The 19,817-nt window shown below is 33.1% G+C and overlaps 1 long non-coding RNA gene across 1 annotated transcript; it reads left to right on the forward strand.

The window, feature by feature from the left end:
* Positions 1-847: 847 nt before the first annotated feature.
* On the forward strand, positions 848-15,740 carry LOC118497472. The gene is made up of 3 exons (XR_004899994.1): positions 848-863; positions 1,338-1,342; positions 15,612-15,740. It is a non-coding gene; the product is annotated as an uncharacterized LOC118497472 (long non-coding RNA).
* Positions 15,741-19,817: the final 4,077 nt, after the last annotated feature.

The following is a 19,817-nucleotide window of genomic DNA, read 5'->3' on the forward strand; positions in this document are numbered from 1 at the left end:
TCAAGTAATTTCAAGTCTGAATGATCTGATGTACTCCTATTCCCATTTATCACCTCTATTAGTGTTTTTTTTTTCTTCTTTTATTTTTAAAATGTATACTCAACTTAGACAAGAGTTTTATACTGATTTTACAGGGCTACCAGATGTGTTTTTAGGGGAACGCGGTGTTGCAGAATGAAATCCTCTCTGTCCTGAGGTTAGAATGGCAGCCTCTGCTCTGTCGAAGCTACTATTACCTGCGTGGGTGTCTGTCCCTGATAAAGCTAGCACTCAGTCGACACAAGTTAGCCAGTCTCAAAGCTAAAATGAGTTCATCGTTTTAATTCTTTACTAGGTCTCCTAGTGAGTCTGTCTGCCTAATTGAACCAGGAAAAACTATTATTCAGGACTCCCATGACTTAATTATGTATATCAGAAACTTAGAAGTAACTAAATATGTCAAACCTTATAGGGCAAAAGAGATCATTTAATAAAATTTTAATGGTAACAGAAAAACAAAGATCTGTGCCTTAAAAATAGTAGTGATCGTTAAAATGTACCTTTTCTTTACTTTGAACCTGGCAGGGATATTTGTGGGGTAGCTTTTTCACGTAATGGCAGAGGTGAAGGATATTAGATGTCATGGGAACATTGCAGCAGATGTAACTGAATGCAATGCACCCTGGTTTGCAGATAGATTGTATTATTTTCTGTAAAGTGGTTGGGCATTGATTCACCTTATGAGAGGATTCTAAACAACTGCCACTAAGTTATGTTTGTGTAATTAAATATAGATCATGTTGCGAGAGTTCAGATCTACAAGATACTTTGTACGGGTCAGTCATGTATGTAAACATGCCCAGATATGCGTGTCAAAAGCAATTGTCATCATTCAACTGAGATGCACTCTCTATGTGGCAGATACAGAGACTCAAAATCATTGTATAAGTCTATCACACAACTGTCTTTTCCTATGTAGAGTACTGGGCTGGAGGACCTCTAAAATATTCACTTTTGGTTATCAATCATTTTACTGTTTTTATACCATCATTCAATTTAGTAACACATTACAAATTTGGGACCTTTATCATGTCAATATGGTTTACACCATTAAATTTGTGATGATGTGAAATAGCTTGACATTCAATGTCTTATGGTTATGTAATTTAATGTCAAGCAAGTACTTGCTACACATAGAATTGGATTACAGTAATATTATTTGTAAGATGTTAACCCATTTTATAATAAGTTGAGAAATCATAAATTCTTCCAATCGCCTTAATTGCCACTAATTTTATCCATGAAAATGTGCCTTGCGAATTAGTTTTAGATTGTGAAAACTGAAAATATTGCTTTAGTGTAGGTGGGATTCATTCTGAGGATTTTGGGGGGTTGGTGTTGATATTATACTACATCTGAATTTTTTCAGGGATTTGTGCATTCATATTGGATTTTATAATGACTCGAATATGACTCCTACATCAACAGAGCTCAACATGGTTTTAGTACTATTCACAGACATTCATAAATAACATTTTAACATTTTAGTATAAAATGATTGAAAATATAACTTTATTTGTTTTAATAATATATTATAATATCGATCAGTAAGTTATCCTGAAAATAATAGTATTATTTTAAATAAATGTTTATATTATCTAAACTGGTCCTCAGTTTTCTCTCTTTATAACTTATTTTCCCAAAGTATTTTTAAATTAAAAAAAAATGATTATATGCTTTAAGGACAAATTGAATGTCATTTTATTACAAATTTAATTTTAAACAACAGATTTATGTCAAAAATAAAATTATGTCAAAGCAAATCAAATTACAGTGCATTTGAATTTAGTGAATGCACATTTATGGGACCCAAGAATCTGTACCTGTGCTTTTAAGAACCACTTGGTTGCATTTTAGTTTGATCTCTTGATCCTTTAAGCTGAGAGACTAATTGCCAAATGGAAGAATAATACATTTGTCTCTCATGTCATAAATAACATCTAACCGATTCAAATCTATTTTTCACAGTAAACGCTAAGGTTCCTTGACTGTGTGCCTCACAAACATCACTACAGGATGCCAGCAGATAGACAGCCACATTCAATTGTTTTTTTTTTTCCTAAGAAATGTACATTTTTATTGTAAATATATTCATGTTTTTGGAAGAAGATGGAGGAAAATATATAATTCATACTGATTTTCAACACTTTGTGTGAAGTTTGTTATAATAAATGATTTAAGGAAAACTAATAGGTGAGAAGAACACACAGGGTTGGAATTAAAATCACATTTTTATGAATCGGATATTTTGCTTTACTAAAAAGTTCAAGAACACAGGGGAGCAAGAGAGTGAAAAAAAAAGCAGAGAGGCAAGGAGTGGTCTAGGACCATAAGATCTGCTTTGCGTGTTTTTTCTTTCCATGAAATAAATGACTTCTGAGAACAAACATAAGTTCTGATATCAAACAATGTAAGAACAGTAGAAGAGACATTCAAGTGAAATTTTGTAAGTTTGCCATATAGCAGGGAAGTGTTATATCCCCGAAACATCTATGCTTCTTTAACTCTGGCTCGTATACCATTTTTCAGAAAACCATTGTTTGAATCTCTACAGGTTCTGGATTATTTTATTCAAGTATTCCTAAAAGGAAGATTCTGTTAAGAACATTATGTAAATAAGGACTCTTGTGCTAGCAAGAGTTTACCCAGAGCTCCAGTTATTATGTTGACAAGGAAATCAGATAGGTTTCTTGCCTTTATTTCTTTCTTCCAGGAACATATTCCTGGTAATTAGAAAATAAATGAGTCACAGGTCAGCTAATGTAACCCTTCCTTTTCTAATAATCAGGTGACTTCATATTATCAAGTGTATTTTAGTTGTATCATTATATGTAACTATAAAATGATCATGAAATTTATTTATTCTTTATTAAACTATTAGTTTTTGAATTCAAAAACTAAGAATTCAAAATCTACTGAGCCTTTTAGAATATAATTATTTCTAACTCTCAATTCTCTACCTCCCCATGTTAATCTTAATTTATGAAGACTCAGTCTTTTATTGTAATAATTGTTAACTTTCATCTTTTTTATTTTTATTTTTTAGATTTAGAAATTATTTATTAGCCACAGTTCCCCAATTATTAAAAATTAACATAAACATCTCTGCCAATACAACAAAAGTATTCCTTTCTCATTAATTATAGAGACATCTGTTTCTTGGCATTCAGAACCGCATATAATGTTATCATTTCACATAATAAAACAACATTTAAGGCTTTTCTCAGAAGGCAAAATTCTTGAACATATGGTCACTTGATTACATAAATTTATAAATATATGTATAATGTTATATATCTATTAGTTGTAATGTTTTTCCTTTCATAGAAGAAGTGAGTGTCAAATTTAGAAATAACTCAATATATAATGTGTTGGGAAACAGGGTAAATAAGTATTTATCTAGGGATGGAGAAAAATTGAAATGTGCCTCTTTGTTTTTTATGAACTTTATGGCAGTGACATTGATGAATAAGATTATATAGGTTAAAGCACACATTTCTATCATACATGGTCTGTGGCATTGGGTGCCCACCACCCAAGTCGAATACCTTGTCAATTGTTCCCACAGATATCTTCTGTTCTTTTATTGTTCAAGAGGAATAGATTTTTCCTTTCCAAACTACTTAAGATAAATTTAGCAGATACTTTGTTACCATGCTCTGTTCTTTTCTTTATATACTCATAAAAATTTAATGGTGTTAGAAATATCTTAAATATGTGCATTAATGTAATATTTAATTTATTTATTATGTGGATCATCTACTAGGTAATAAATCTTTAAAACAATGGCCTTAGTTTGTTTTCCTTACTTACATGAAACAGTATTTACCACATTGTATTTTTTAATATATATTAAAATTAATTAACAGATAAGCACCTTTAATGGTTGCTTGTGTATGAAATAAAGTAATATAAAATGTATTCAAACATGTAAGTGTATATATATAATGATTTTAATAGAATAAACAATTGAGTGTTATATAGAGTTTGAACTACATCCATATAACCAAACATAGCTGGATATTTACTCAATATTCTGTAAATATGCTCTATTACCTAACTTAAAATAAATTAGGTAAAATATGTAAAGAAATTTAATAAATTCAATAGTGAATTTAAAAAGTGATTATATTTTTAGTTTTAATAAAAATATAGTATATGCAAGGCACTTTTTGGACCTTGAGTATGAAGTATAAAGAGATCTATTTTTAAAATGATGACACAGTTAAGACAGATAAGTCCCTCATATCACTGCGTTTTTGTCTTGAAATTGTACTAGATAGTCTACTTTACCAGAAGCTTTCATATGAATGATTGATTCAAGAGGACCTAAAGAAAAACAAAAAACAAAAAATGATCAATTTGTAATACTTTAAGTTCCATTTAAAAATACTGTACACACACACAAAACACTGTACACAGTTGCACCCGCAATATTTAATGATGGTATTATTAGTAATTTACATAATTACTAATTGATCATGAGTAGAAAAATTATTTTAGTTATAGTTACATAGGAAGGGATATTTAGCATATTTTACTCAAAGAAAGGAATGTGTAAATGTTGCTCTAAATCAATTACCTGTGTGCTGGCCTAAAAAGAAGAAATGTATAAAAATGTTTATAAAAGAAGAAATGTATAAAAAATGTATAAATGTATAAAAATGTAAAAAAATAATGTCTATAAACATTATAACCAATTTGGAGGTTAAATCCATCAAAGCAGTGAATCAGGTAAATTAGAGTTGTTTGCTATATCACAGCTTTACAAAGGTACAAGGCTAATTGGAATACATGAAATTATATATTTAATTGCTGTACTGTTTATATGAACTGAACCATGCACAGCATAGCACACCACTCAGTGAATTATTCTATGCATGTGGAAACAACATCAAGATATAGAATATTTTCAGCACCACACTCACCTTCTCTCCAGTTAAACCCTTACCAAAGAAGTAAACAAAATTAAAAAACAAAACAAAACTGTCACTCTATAGTAACTAAATGCTTTTGAATTTCATATAAATGGAAATATAAAGTATGTACTTATATTTTTGCATAGTTTCCTCATGGTAAATATTTGGGGGTTCATTCATTGCATTGCTTGTATCACTATGTAATATATTTTTATTGCTTTATAAATTCAATTATGATAATAGAGCAATATTTATTTTTTTATTCTTCTGTTAAGCATTTAGGTAATTTCATTTATTTGGACAATTAAGAGTAGTCCACTATAAATATTTTGAAGACTGTTTTTTATGGATATAAGTATTAATTTCTTTTGGGTTTATTTCTGGAGATTGAATGACAGTAGATAATGTCATTCTTACAAACTAAATGGGTTTATTTACATTCTATCAAAATTGAAAAGCAACAGATCCTCCAAGTTCTTGTCAGCACTAATTATTTTCTGCCTTTAATTTTAGTCACTCAAATACTTAATTTATCATTTTAATTTGTATTATTGATGTTATAATTTCAATAGTCTAGATATTTTGTTCATTAAATACCCATCTTTTGCCAATTTTTATTTTTTTATTTTTTGATTATTGACCTAAATGTTCATCTTATATATTCAATGTAAGTAATTTATATGTATGAAATACATGAGGACAAAACCGTAGGCAGGCACCCAGCCAGTTTGAGTGCTCTCATTTAGTGGACATGAAGTTGTAAGTTTGTTCATGAAATACACTTCAGCACAGAGCTTCAAGCAGACACCCAGCGAGTACAAATGCACCAGCGTTTGGGATTTCAGGGATTTTATGCCTGCAGCCAGATTCTAGGTTCCCCCTTTCCAGGTCCTCCTCTCCTTTCCAGACCTTGGGATTAATACAGAGTTTCAAAGGCTTTCTTTCCCAGATAATGGAAATGATACAAACCGAACTTCAAGGTCCCCCTTCCTCTTACACAATCACGTGTTTGTTTGTTTGTTTGTTTTTTATATTCAGAACATCTGGCAATCTTATCTAACCAGACTCAGGACTACTGAGTTAATTAGCGAGACTTGTTTGTAGCCTCTTTGTCTTAAATTCTTTGTTAAATTACAATGGGTGGGGCAGGGGGGTGGCTGCTTTACTTCCCCTTCAATCATTCATTCCTAGCTGCTCCCTAACAGTCTCAGTCAGGTTAGTTTAGCTTGTTCCTGGATGGTCCCGTGGTGGAGTCCACCTGGCTGCCAGAGAACTTAGTCCTTCTGGAGCCCGGGCCACCTGTTGCAGGCCCAGCAGCTGCTGGACCCACCTGGTTGTTTGCTCCCAGGCAAGAGAGCCCAGGAACAAATGGGAGCATGTTTTGCCTGGTGAGCAAGAGAAAGAGAAAGAGAGCGAGAGCACTAGAGAGCTTCTTTCTTTACCTGGAAATATAATAGCTTGGGTGCGGGACAGGCCACTTGCTTTGTCAAAATGACCAATCGACTTCCCTGATTTTTGTGTGTTTAGGATGGGTCCACCTCCCAACCAAACCCTTCTTCCCTCTTGGTAGACTGACAGGCCTCCATGGCTCAGCACCTCCCCCTGCACCATTTTGACTTCTCTTGGGCTGTGCCTGCCTTTCCTTGCTCCCACCTGGTAATCTGGTATCAGTGTCAAGTGGGGAAGAGAGTTAATCCTTAGGGCAGAGCACAATGCTCTAATCCCTTGCAGTGTGAAGCTGCAGTTTCCTGGCTGAGCAAACACACAAGCTTATACTTCCCACTTTATTAAACTCAACGTCTAGTTCCCTTTGCTACCCTTCTCTATCTAAACGCCGATGGTAACAGAAACACAAATCGTTTAAAGGTAACCTATCTTGTTTACGTAGGATAAACTAGTAACCCAAAATAAAATTATATCATTTGAAAGGAAAAAAGTAAAAAAAGGCATACTCACAAACAAACATAATTAGGTACTGTTTTGATGTGGCAAGCAGCCTCATAATTATGGGAGATAATTTTGAGAGAAGACATGTTTCTAAATAGTCTAAGATACCACTTTAAAACATTTCTTTTGCTAAACTCAATCTCTGTGTACACGTTTTATTCTCACTTTAGGCATTTTCAAATCTGAGTGAGCACTGCCTTTTATTATGGATGTTATTTCAGTTTATGAGGTCAAACTACATTAGTTTGCATTCCAACACACTCTCTGAATAGCTGGGTGACTGGGAAATACATTGTCTAGTATTTTGAAAATTTTATCCCACTGTTTTATGGCTTATATTCTTCTATTGTTGATTTTCTAAATAGTGTAATCATCATTCCTATAAAAGCTTTTTTGTCTTTTTCCCTGTTTCTACTATGTCTACATCTATATGTGTATTTTTATAGATACAGATATAGTTATAGAGAAAAATATCTGTTATTCTGAAAGCTTAGAAAAATTTTGGCTTAATATGTTTTTTTTAATAAGCATTTTGCTTGGGTTCTTTGGGGTTTATTAATGGAGAAATACATGCAGTTATGATTTTTTAATGTCAGAACTCCATTTAGACATACATGAGTCAGTACATCCTTCATGTTGTTCTGTCACTGTTTTATGTGGTCGCTTTGCTGCTCTGTGATCCATTCTGAATAACTCCTTCAGCTCTAACTCCCTAATCATTTAGATTTTTCCCTTTGACTCCATGAGTTTTTGGGTTTTATTCATTTTTCAAGCTTATAATTTTAATGAATATTAATTCATACATGCAGCTTTCATTGACCTTTGAAAATCTTCTTTTTTTAAAATATTTTTTTTGTTTTTCATTGTTTTATATTTATGTAATTAATTCCCTAGATAGAAAACTCAGAGTTTTGGTTCTGTTCATTTGTGTTTTTTAATTTAATGCTATTTGGATTTTTAAAACAATCTTACAAACTCTGTCTCATCATCAAAGGTGTAAATTATTCACATAATATTATTTTATTTTTTAATTTAAAAAGGTTATTTTTGTTTGTTTTTTGTTTTTACCTTTTCATCTATCATCTTGCTCTCTGTGTTTTGGGCCTAATAAATTCCTGCTCCACCCTTTTTGTCACAAATGCTAAGACTTCATTATTCATTAAGTAATATTCCATTATTTACATCACATTTTTTATGCATTCATCTAATGATGGACATCTAGGGTGCGTATCTTAACTAGTATAAATAAGACTGCAATGAATACAGTGCATACGTCTTTTCAAATTACTGTTTTGTACTTTCGGGTAAATACCCAGACTTGAATTCCCTGCATCACATGGCAGGTGTTTTTAAGTTTTGTGAGAGATCTGCCTGTTTCTCAAAATGGTCGCACCAGTGATAATCCCACCAACAGTGCATAAACTTTCCCTTTTCTTCATATCCACGCCAGCGCTTATTCTTTGTTGACTTTTTTTTTTAATATATAAAAGCTATTCTGACTGGTGTGAATGACATGGTATCTCATTGATTGTGACATTGATTTGCATTTCCCTATAGAGAAGTGTCTATTTGGATCCTCAGCCCATTGTCCGGGGCTGTGGGGTGTGTGTGTGTGTGTGTGTGTGTGATAAGTTGTATGAGTTTCTTGTAGTTTGCATGCTAGTCCTTTATTAAATGTATCATTTGAAAAGATTTCCCAATTAATAGGTTGCTTTTGCTGTTTATTTTTTTAGTTTTTCATAACTCCATAGTAAGATAATGCATTTATTTATGTTAGTGATTTTGGATAGTGAGCTTTTCAGTGCTACAGTTTATCTTTGGCAATGCTGAGCAGCAGAAGGATTTTATTTATTTACTTATGTTGCCTCTGACAGGCAGCATGGGAACTAACAACATGTTACTGCCTTAACTTTAGCTTCAGTCTTAGGCTTTGCAGATCATATAGATTTTATAAACTGTTTTTTAATATCCATAGAACAATAGGAGGGATAATTTGATGCTATAATTTTGGAGGGAAATATTCCCCACTAAGCAAATGCCAGATGAAACAATTTTTTTCTTTTCCCCTTTTCCCCTTTATTCCCCACCCTCTCCTTTCTTCTCTGTCCTCCTTTTACATTTCCTATTCGCTTTTCTTCTGCATCAGTCTTTCCACTGAAAGTGAAATTCTTTTGGCTTGGATCAGGCTTGCTTACAACCTCTCTCTCTCTCTTGCCAACGCCAACTCTTCTCCCAACACTCTGCATCTTCCAGTGCAGCTGTTATTTCAGCTCAAGATTACCACTGTACATTTTATTACCCTCCTGGACAATAGCCTAGACCCACTGCTATATGAATACTAGAGGGTATTTTTATATTATATTACTCAGTAAAAGAAGATGTTTATACCTGTAAAGAAAAATAATTTTATAATACAATTTAGGCACTATATGTTTATTAAGGAAAATATTTTTATGCAAAACACAATTCAAATCAAATTTAATATAAAGCTTCCTATAATTCTGATCACTAGCAGCTTCAGTGTTTTTCAAGTACTCTATAATAAGAAAAATGATTTCTAAATACTTTTTCTCTGATTGGCATTATATCATGTCCTTACAATTCTGTGGAACCCAGCTAATGTTGGTGAGATGTTACTTTAATAATATGTAAATGGCATTTCTTCCTTGTTGAAGAATTAGGTGTATTACTATTTTAATTTCTCTAGTACTTGTTTTTTACCACCGTGTAGATAGCGAATTCTGGCTGAGTAGCTTCTCTAGAATTTAAATGCTAGCATTTTAAAATAGCCAGCGAGATTTCCATCACATTGTATACTCTGGCCCTTAGTTTTGTCTTCACTGGAAATTTAAAATTTTTATCACTGTCCTCCATAATAGGGGCACTTGCACCTTATAAATGAAGAAATAAAGTCAAAAAGAAGTTAATTGCCTTGCTCAGGGCCACACAGTAAATCAATGATAGAAGCCGTAATAAATGAATTCCTTGGTCACAAATAACCACACTTTCCTACAAGAACATAAAGCTGATGTAAATTAAACTTTAGTCAGCCTAAATAACAAAAAGGCTCTAAAATCCAATATGTTTTAAAGCATCTGAGCCAAGTATGAAACTGTTGAAACAAAAATATATTTTCTCTTTTATATTTTACTCCAGGATATCCAAAGCATTATTTCTGTTTAAAGCACTTCATTTTAATTGTAAAAAATAAGAGACAAAGGACCATAAATTTTTACATGTTTTGGGGCTTAAAAATTAATTTGAATAACTCCTGTATAATTTTTGAAATCCTCTTAATTTAATTTAAACATTCCCTCCTCTCCTGATCCAGTCATACTTTTAAATTCTTATACTGCAACATTGAAATGCTAATATTTAAATATTAATATTTCAACGATAAAATATTAAGTAATTATTCTTTTGTGTATTTATTTACCCCCAAATTATTTCTGGCAGAAATAAATGGAGAAAGAACAAAGACTCCAAATTTATCCACTAGTTGCATATTAATGCTGCAGATTTTCAAAGTCTGTATGGAGACATAACAAGAAAAAATTTTTTTAACTGTGAAAACAGCTCTTACATGAACCTGCAGGGGGTGTGTATGATATACTATTACCAAAAGGACCCCCCACTAGGTTCACTATACCTGCCACCAAAGGAAAGACGTCTCTCGTCTCTCAGTGCCAGAGATTTCTGAAAAGGAAAAGAAACGTTTATTTAAAGTTATGCAGACTTGAAGCAGTGACCCAATGTATTCGTTAAAATAGTAAAGTCCTTTAGGATACCCACAGACACACACAGTCCTTACTTCTCCCTCTGCCCTATCTGGGGTACCGTATCTCAGGAAAAGAAGTAGAAGTCCATGATTCAGGCTCCCAGCACCATCAGCTGTGTCACCACCAGGATCTCTAGTTAATCCAAAGCCATGTGGCACCTTCTCATGGCCCACCAGCAAGGGTTCTTTCACCCCTTTTCTTGCCGGCACCATCTCTCCTGCTTCCTAAGCCACGTGGCCAAAGGGAGCACCCCAAAGCCACATGGTCCTCGTCCTCACTCTTGCCAAAGCTGCAGGGGTCCCCATTCTGCCAAAACCAGGTGCTTCTCTCCTTCCAGAGCTGGGGGGGTCCCCACTCTGGCCAAAGCCACGTGACCCTCTCTCTCATTGAAGCAGCTGAGTCTGGGTTTAAATCCCCGAGCCAATCTTCCTCTGCAGCCCCATTTCCGACTCCTCCTACAACCAGTTACACCTGCCAGCATTCTGGTATTATTCCAACTTTACTAGGCTACCATGGTGAGTCTGGGCAGGTGTGGCCCCATGTCAGGGAGCCAATCTTCTCCAAGTTCTCATGCAGGTGCTGTAACCAGGGGGAGCTGCCCCCCAGTTACATCTCGGGTGGAAGTCACTTCTATCCCCCTGGCTCAAGGCATGGCCACAGCTATTTAACATATCCTATCCATGAAACCAATTAAAGGTTATAGATATGTTAAGTGACCATGCCAGAGGTTAGCTGCAAAGCTGTTGCTGTACAAAACAGCTCTGCACGTTCCTGCTCCATTTGTCCCTCCCTCCAGCTCACACCTGTGGGGGAAGGGGTGAGGACATCCCATATATCTTTCTAATATTTCCTGGACACCTTGAGTTCTGGACCCCATTCCAAATCCCTATTTGGTCTGGGCTGCACCCCGTTATAGTACTAAACACTCCAAAGGAAGGAACAAACAAAAACAAAAGCCTTCCTCTCCGTGCTAGTGCTATCCTTAATGACTGCAGACTAGTTCTTAAGGTTTATGAGCAGCTGCACTGCCCAACTGGTGGGTGTCAAGTCATCCCAGTAAAATGCCCAGGACTGCTCAGTAGCTGGAGGCAAAGGCTCTGCTGGGCTTTCTAAGAGAAGATGCTTTCGTGAACCACAAAGTAGAAAGAGAATGTAGCTGTTCATTTATCTTATCTGCTAATCATCTTGTTTGAGAATAACCTATTTCCCTTTTTAATCCTTTTTAATATAACTGACTTATATAAACAGACACATTATAACCATTAAAAGATGTCACAATATTCAGCCCCTAAAATAGGCAAAAGGTTTCTAATTCACCATTGTTAGTTATATCTTTGAGTATAGGAGGAGTATGGCAATTTTTTGAAATTAATTCTTTGAGTCATCATACCCTGGTTTCATATTTGCTTCCCTGCATTTTGCTACCTTAAACCCTCTTCATTTTTAAAATGTTATTTAAATTTCACTTTATTCAAGAAACTGACATTCTAACAGTCTTTCATAAAGCATACCTCTATTCCAGTAATGTCCTGCTTGTCTTACTTATCTGGAATTGTATATTTGTTGTTTTTTTTTTTCAATTCAAACACATAACCTCTAGTTACTGCTTTAACTTATGGACAGCAGTTTCTTTGTTTCATTCTCCAGTTCTAAAAGTGTTTCAAGAGACAGGGTGCTCAATTCGGGATTCAAATGTTGCTCATCAGTGACATTCTGGGTGTAAACACAATGTCACCTCATTATAAAGTCATTCGTTCCTGGCAAGTCCATTTGACTTTCAGATCTTTACCTCTTCATTTTAGTGCTCTGTGTTATATTTATACTAAAATTGAAAATGTGCCAATTTTTCCATGTATTGCTGGCCATATCTCATTGTCAAGTGTTTTATGGTTCCTAGTCTTATATTTAAGATTTAAACTCACTTGAGTTCATTTATGTGTAGAGTGAAGTTAAGGGTTCAGTTTTTTGTCGTCTTTGAGTTTTTGAGGATCTGAGTTGTGTAAGAAAAAACAAGAGTGTAATCTTATGTCTTAATTCAACCAAAAACTCCCAGTTACCTCTAATATTCATCTCAAATATGCAAGGACAATGAAAAGTTGCACCATTTAATAAGTTCTCATTATGAAATCAAGTATCAGGCACAGATTGTGTATTAGATGAATAAAAAAATTAAGCAAATCAAAGGCAAAGAAGAAATAAATGACACAAAAATAACTTCAATTGACACTTTGCTGATGAGATTTGGCCAGCAATACATAGAAAAAGTGGGATGTTTTCAAAGTTAGTATAAATATAATGCAGAACATTGAAATGAAGACTTAAAGATCTAAAAGGCAAATGAACTTGACAGGAGCAAATAACTCCATTGGTGAGGCAACACTTTGTATACTGATTGAATGCCACTGTTAGCAGCCTTTGAGTTCTTTCTACAAACATGTATATACGAGCCCTGGAATCATTGTTCAGTTGGTGACAGCAACGTTCTGATACACCAAGTTTCTGGGATCCATACTGGTCAGCGCACATAGCGGAAACAACCAATAAAAGCATAAATAAGAGGACAACAAATCAGTGTTTTTTCTCTCTCACATTCCCTAAAAATAATAATTATACAAATTTGCAATTATACAATAAATAAATCATAAAGATATAATGTATAGCATGGTGACCATGTGAAAGGGGACCCAAAATACCCAAAATTTTCTTGAGGAAGATGCGTGTAGGACAGGCTTCCTCCACAAGGTGAGTGTTCTAGGAACACGTGTGTATCAGTGCACCAGCGGGCATTGTTGTGAGAGGTTGTGCTCGGCTTCAGTGAATTTTTTTAAAGTCTCTTTCACCATGTTTGCCCATTACATAATGGGTGATTTACGAGTGCACCTGCCCACACCTAGCTGAGTGCTCAGCAGTTTTTGACCAAATGGCACGACCCCAATGCCCTACTCCCCCTGTCCACTTGATCTCACCCCTCACCCCAAGGAACTTTATTTTGTTTCCTAGGATGAAAAAAAAGTCCTTACATACGGGGAAACTTTTGCCGATGTGGAGGAAGTGAAACAAAAAATGGCAGAAGCACTAAAAGGCATCAAAATTGACAACCTTGAACACTGTTTTGGGCAGTGGAAAAAGGACTTGCTAGGTGTGTTGCATCAAATGGAGAATACTTTGAAGGTGACTGAAATTTAAACATGTAAAAAATATACATGTTAATAAGTAATTTGTGGGCTTTGTGGGTCCCCTCATATTTAATAATATTGTATTGGATATTTGTAGGTTGCTAAGAGAATAAATTTTGTAAGTCTTATCACAAGAAAAAAATTGTAATTTTATGTGATGATGGATGTTAATAGAATTTTTATGATAAGAATTAATAATACAAACATTGAGTTACTATGCTGTACATCTGAAACTATTATAATGCTAAATGTCTATTATACTTAAATTAAATTAAATAATAAAAATTGTTATTTTGAATCAGTAACACTTTAACTTTTTAATATCTAGTTTCGCTTAGCATAGTTTTTAAAATAGCACAAGTTTATATTCTAGTGAAGATTGAAATATACTAATATAAAAAGTTTAAAGTGACAGCTTAGTTTAAAACAATATGCTTTTATTTCAATTTAAGTGTCTTTTGGAAAACTTTTCATGATCAGTGATTTAAATCAGGAATCAACAAAGTTTAGTTTTTGAGGACAATTAGTTTCTATCATAACACTCAATTCTAATTCCATAGTTTGGGAATAGCAAATGACAATATGTTAACAAATGAGCTGGTTGCAATCGTTATCATTTTATTTGTTAAAGCAGGTGGTGGACCAGATTTAACTCATGGGTTGTATCTTATAAACCCCCAATGTAGACCATATGACATAATATATATTTATACATCTAATAAGTAAGCTTCAGAAATTATTTTTAATACTTCTTTTAGAAACATGCAATATTAAGGATGATTCCATTCAAAATTTCTACAAGAATAATTTAGAAATACAGTACAAATGATTAAATCAATACAATAATTGGTGCTACTGGGCTTTTTACAAAAGAATAAAACTATACTGGAACTAGTAAAGAAGAATAAACTAAGGAGAGCTATTAATTTAAAAACAAAGAATTTTTATCACAAACTTACTTATTTCAAAAACATTACAGAACATGTTTTAGAATACACGATTAAAATCTTTTTCTTTAAGTAACAAACAAAACAAACAGTCATGAGAACTTCCAGTTTTCGTTCAGACACGGAAAGAGCTTGACTCAATCAGTTACGTCTTTACAACAGAAAAAGAGAAAACTGAACAAAGGGAAAAGTCATCAGATAATTAAGGTCTCAGGGCGACCTCCATCCCTGCAAACTAGAGAACCAGGCAGCTAGAAAAACCACAGCTGATCTGGAGCAGCAGCCCACAGCTGGGGCCAGTATGGTAGGAACACCAGGAATTATAATTCATTAATCACCAAAGGTTTGGTGTAAACTAGTTGGAGAGATAAGAACTCTGAGGTGGGTCTTGTGAGTTTGCTTCTAGGAGCCACTGGAGGCTGACAAAGAAAACCTAATTTAAATCTGGGCAAATGTCTTTATATTGGGTTGGCCAGAAGTCCATTCACTTTTTCCATATGATGGCTCTAGTAGCACTTAATTGTCTTCGACTTCATTGGAAACAATTTTGTTAGGTTGTATTGTGACAGCTGTCACATCAACATACATTTTTGAAAACTTATCAAAACTGGTGAACTTTTGTGCAACCATTTTAATATTGAGGATGGGAGAGAAATATGCACTATTTTCAGCATATTATGCTTTATTATTGCAAGAAAGTTTAAAACACAACTGAGCCCCCCCCCCCCCCCAAAAAAAAAAGACTTGTGTAGTGTATGGAGAAGGTGCTGTGAATGATGAATGTTTCAAAAGTGGTTTACAAAGTTTCATGCTGGATATTTCTCTCTGGACAATGCTCCACAATCAGGTAGACTAGTTGAAGCTGATAGCAGTCAAATTGAAACATTAATTGAGAACAACCAATGTTATACCACATGGGAAATAACTAACATATTTGATATATTCAGATCAATAAAGTTATTGGTGAACATGAAAATGTGTCTTTTATTTTATGAAAAAAAAAACATGAAGACTTTTTGGCCAACCCAGTAGATAATGATAAATCGACTCTAAAGGTGTATGAAAGGCAAAACACCAGAAAAATTATTATAATGTTTAAGAAATTCAAAGCTGAACAACTGACACTATCTGACTTCAATCTACATTGATGTAGGCAGTATAATATGGGCAGAAAAAAGGATTAATGAATGAATGAGAGAAAAAAAGAGCCAGAAATAACTACACACAAATGCAATGAACTCTCTTTGAGAGATGAGCAGAGAAAACCCAATAGAAAAAAATATGTTCTTTCATCAGATGGTGCTGGTAGGAGTAGAGACTACCACAAGGCTTTCAACATAAAATATATCTTTGGGAAAACCTTATAACTTTTAAGGAAATTAAATTAGTAATTTAAAATAACCCCAAAACTGTTATATTCAGAATCAGAGAATTCTACCATATGGTTTAAAAAGTAATACTGCCTGTAAGTGGTACAAAAAATGAAGCAATTTTTAATAAAATGTATGATATAAACCTGGATGTATATCTTAGGTACAAAAAATATATGTGAAAGGAATTATTTAAAATAAAACTAAAAACCTGCCTGCCCCCCAAATCCCTGAATATACAGGATTCAGCAGAAGTAAGGCCTGCTTGAGTGTGTTGGTAAGGTAATAATATTGATGTAATAATTTATAGTTGTAATTTGGTTATTTGACCTAAAATGTCATACGGTGTGATTGAGAGATATTGTTATGTTACAGAATTACATGTTTATGACTTGTAATAAAGCACTTTATAATATAAAAAGGGTGTCATTTATTCTAGACACTGTATATGCATAATTTTATGGAAGAAAATATATTCTTAGGTGAAAAAACTGTGACATCAACTAAAAAGCATACTTTTTATTTGGTTAAAGAAAAAAACATAATAATTAAAATGAATAAGATTAACAAAATATAATTAAAGAAAAACATTTTCAATACAAAGACAAAATGTGTCATAAGAATGAGACAAAGTCCCTGAAAGAATATTAGGCAGAAATATGAAAATGAAAGTCACAAAACAGTAAATTCAAATGACCAACATCAATCTGAAAGGATGCAAAAATGCACTGCTGGTAAGAAAAATGTAAGTTAAAGTAAGCATGAGATAATCACGTCACACATATTAGACTGACAAAATTAAAGTGAATGATAGCCTCTATTATCAACAGAAATGGAGGCAAAAATTACTCTCTTACATTTCTGTTAGAGATGTGAATTGTTAAAGAAGCATCTTAGAAAGCCATCTGGCAACGTCTACAAAACTTAAAAAACACATTTACACTCTGCTCCAAAAATTCCAGTTCTGGGAATCCATTTCTCACAATAGAAAATGCACTTATGTATGATTATAGAAGTTTAAGAATGTTCATTACCACATACTTTGCAATGGCTAAAAAGTATATCTACTGACAAATAAAATAAACAGAATTAATGGAAAGATCCACGCACTTACAAAACCACTGAAAATAATAATTTGAAGCCATATCAATTTATTAATTAAACCCAGTTTGAGTGATAAATCTGAAAAATATGCATAAGAACTGTACAGCTTTTAATAAAGCTAATAATGGCAAACATTTTCATGTATACTATTACATGACTAAAAAGAAAATTAGTAAAAGGAACGAAAGGTCACTTAGTTAACCCACGTTAATAGAGTGTTATGTGGACTTGATGTGTGTGGGTGCTGGAGGAAAGAGGGGAGACCAGGTGATAAGTGAAAGTACAAATTTTACAGAAATATGAATATCTATTCTAAAAAAAGAGAAAAATAAATGAGAAAAAGTTTATAAAAGGAACCGTTTCAGAGCTTATGTGGTACATTGAAAGGAAACTGTTTATTTTATTAGAAAAAGTGTCTGTTAACAACAGTCTGGCAGTAAACATAGCATAGAACAACTTTCTTTTATTGCCAGATTGTGGGTTTCCTTGGTGACAATAGTCTTTAAATAGAAAATAACTTTTGAGCAGAAGCTTAAGTCTTCGAACAAAGGTCTAGTGAATTTTCACAAAAGCTTCTATATAGTATTTTAGCCTATATGTGCATAATTTTCCTGATTTTATATGCTCTCCTTACTAATTAATGACTGTGTTCTGAGAGCTGTCCACAGGAATTTAATTAAAACTATATGAAGCTTGTGAAAATACCTGCAAAGACAGAGCTAGCAGAATTACATGTTTTCTTCAGTTTTATATTACAATAGTATTTATAGTTGATAATACTTGAGATTTTTATTTGAAACAATATATGGCATAATGATTATTAAAAATACTTTAATTTTCTTCAGCTAGGTAGCTTTAATTTCCTGGTTTACGAATTAAAATCATTGTGATTGTAAAAACGGTACTTCAGAGAAAATCATCTGTCTTCAGTGGGAACATTAAAATTGTTTTGGCACTTAGAAGGCACAAATGACCCAAGTAATAATCTTTTCAGGAATTTTTAGTTGTCCTTGACAAGGAACACATCAAATGTAATATGCAGTTACATCAAAATCTCATTTTCCAAAGCATAATTTTACAGATCCCACAGTAGCTCCTAGGAAAGGCAATAAGCAACATGGGCTTTAAGAAGGAAGTATTGTCACAAGTGAGGTTCTTGTTAAAAGTACATAAGAATATTACAACCAGACATATAAAACAAAAACATACACAAAAGTAACTATATAAGAATTCAAAGGTAGGTTTTTAAACAAACCAAATTAGAGCTCACTGCCAATACCTAAATATTTAGAAAATAATAAAGTGACACAATATTTAGTGTTTTGAAATGAATATTTTATTCAATAATCTGTTAGTAATTATAAGCAATTGATAACAAAGTGTTAAAAATTTGAGAATGCAGGTTAACAAGATTAACTGTAATAGAAGATAATATAACATTTTCACCTGCCATTAATACGGAGTCTAAAAAAAGGTGGGTGAGGTTTTCACTATTACAGGAAGGTTTGACTATTTCTTTTTCCTTTATTTTTTTTAAGACATTCCCACTGATATCTTTTGGTATATCCATTCTGGAATTATAGTTAAAAAATATAATTTTGTTATGGAGTAATTGGTTGAAGTTGAACATTGTATTCTAAATGTAAAAATCACTAAATGAAAACACCTCTGTCTACCAAGGTAGTCTAAAGTTTGGAGCATTTTTATATCATTTATGATTATAACAAATATCAGGAAGTTTGTACACTTTAATGAGTCTTCTACACCAAGAGCTGAGAGTCATAGTCCATAGCAATAAGTTTGATGAAGAAAGATGTTTTCAGGCAAGAGGTAGATCTGGGGATATTTATTTTTTTTAATGAGTGAGTGTGTGGCCCAAGCATAATTTTTAAAAAAGGAAAAAAGGGGGAAAAAGTGGGAAAATAGTATTTTCTTGCATTTAAAAGAAATATTACAGTCGGAGAAAAAAAAGACATTCAACTGGCAAAAGTAAAAAACAATCTTATAGCAGATATCCTTTTATTCTCTACAATAAAATGCAAAGTGATTCATACGTTAACATATAAGAACATCAATATAAGGACATACTTAATACAATAAAACATTCAGGACAATGGAGAAAATGTTGATAAATTTAAAAGAAAACCAAAGATAAAAGTCACAATCAAACAAAAGCCAAAAGTAGCAATGAGAAAAAGTTGTCCCGTTAGAACAATAGAAATATACAAGTAAAGATAACTATGTTGTTGAAATAAAGGTATCATTGGCAAAATAAAACTCTAATTTGACAGAGCATCGCAAAGAATTAGTAGAAAACAACAGTGAGGTAAATAGACAAAGATGGTGGATAAATAATTATAAAGTATTGAAAATGGAATGAGAAACTTCAAAATATACCTAATAATAATTCTAGAAAACAACATAAGAGGAAAAACATTATTTGAAGATTTTATTAGAGGATTTTAAAGGAATATGAATGAAGGTAGGGGGACAGGGAAGAGCAATGGGGAAAAAGGTGGGACAACAGTAATTGAAC

This window comes from Phyllostomus discolor, chromosome 11 (assembly GCF_004126475.2).
Source record: "Phyllostomus discolor isolate MPI-MPIP mPhyDis1 chromosome 11, mPhyDis1.pri.v3, whole genome shotgun sequence".
NCBI classification, from domain to species: domain Eukaryota; kingdom Metazoa; phylum Chordata; class Mammalia; order Chiroptera; family Phyllostomidae; genus Phyllostomus; species Phyllostomus discolor.